This window comes from Echinops telfairi, unplaced genomic scaffold (genome assembly GCF_000313985.2).
Source record: "Echinops telfairi isolate 266 unplaced genomic scaffold, ASM31398v2 ScPeMD7_7453;HRSCAF=8491, whole genome shotgun sequence".
NCBI lineage: Eukaryota > Metazoa > Chordata > Mammalia > Afrosoricida > Tenrecidae > Echinops > Echinops telfairi.
Window position 1 is genome coordinate 2069273 of NW_022111353.1, and position 1563 is coordinate 2070835.

The 1563-nt window shown below is 34.9% G+C and overlaps 1 pseudogene; it reads right to left on the reverse strand.

Annotated features, from left to right (window-relative positions):
- Positions 1–301, reverse strand: part of LOC115872727 — an 868-nt pseudogene extending 567 nt beyond the window's left edge.
- Between the last annotated feature and the right edge of the window lie 1262 nt (positions 302–1563).

The window sequence follows — 1563 nt, forward strand, 5'->3', positions numbered from 1 at the left end:
GCAAAACACTGCAGGATGCACTCCCAGAGAGAAATATTGCCACTGTGCATGAAAGAATGACAAATGGATCTTGGTACAGTCGTAGTAATGTAGCACAGATCCAAAAGGAGAGGTGCTTCAGGAAGAAATACATAGGTGATTGGAGACTACGATCTATAGAAGTTGCAGTGATAATGAGCATATTGCCAGTTAAAGCCACCAAGTAGAAGACTAAAAAAAGAGATGCCTGTAAGATTTCTATCTCAGGATTGCCAGGAAAAGTCACGAGAAGAAATCCACTCATTGTAGTGAAATTTGTCATACTTTTTCTCTCCTTCGAAGAACAATGCTGACTGCAAGAGAAGATAGAAATGGACCGGAAGAACGTGCTATTTATCAGTTGAATCCACTTCTTCCGTGATGTAAGGTATAAAGTAATAATTACTGGTCCGTCATTGTATGAACAATGTAGCTTTAAATATTAATAGTTATGTTGAACAATTTCAGATGACATTGGCTCATTCTTATGTCATCGTTGTAAGTAAAAGCAAGGACATAGATACAAATTTATTAATGGGATATATCTCACTCTCTCACTACCGTCAAATCGATGCCAACTCATGGTGACCCTATAAGACAAGGTAGAACTGCGCTACTGTTCCTGAGACTATAACTAACCCTTTACAGGAACAGAAATTCCCATTTTTGTCCTGTGGAGCATCTGGTGTTTCTGAACGCAGACCTTCAGGAATGCAGCTCAACATGTAACCACTATGCCATCAGGTCCCTAATGAGATACGTAGACCATAAGTCATTTGTACACACTCAATTTTCCGTTCAGTTTGCACTCATAGGTGTTTATTAAGTAGTATCTGGGGTATTATTTTCTAATAATCTCCCTGTCAATTTATATAACACAACACACTCCGTCATTGCAATTTTATAATTCAGTTTCACATATGAGAAAGAAATTCTTAATTTATGTATATCTCTAAACATTTATTGGGGAAAAAATGACCACATAATATATTGATAATATACCAAAATACACTACCCTTAACCTATTGTATCCTGTAAAGCGAGCTGCAGCATTGTAAGTTTCTTTCAGAAAAGTGACAGGCCATGTATTTTCTAGTACATTGTAGTATGTTCTGGTAAATAGTTTATAGTATATTTTATCAAAAATAAACTGACCAATAAGTATATAAATCGATGTTTACCATAACTGGATGAAATAAAATTTAAATAAAAAATGTGATAGTATTTGAATGGGCCAAAATTGCAGAGATTCAAAAATAGAATACTCAGAGATATTGACTATGAGGCAAGATAAAAGAAAACATGCAGCTAGAGTGGTCAAATGTGTGTATATTTTAAAAACACAGCCTGTACTTTAAACCAGTGAATTTTATGCTACATATTTTATTTTATTTTTTTATGCTGCATATTTTAACTACAGCATGTGAGTAAAACGGGTGAAGAAAATATCTGTTTAGAATAATTACAGTAGATCAAGGGGGGAGGACAAATTCAAGTGTTTCCAATTTGCTTTCCACTGTACACACACACACACACACACACACA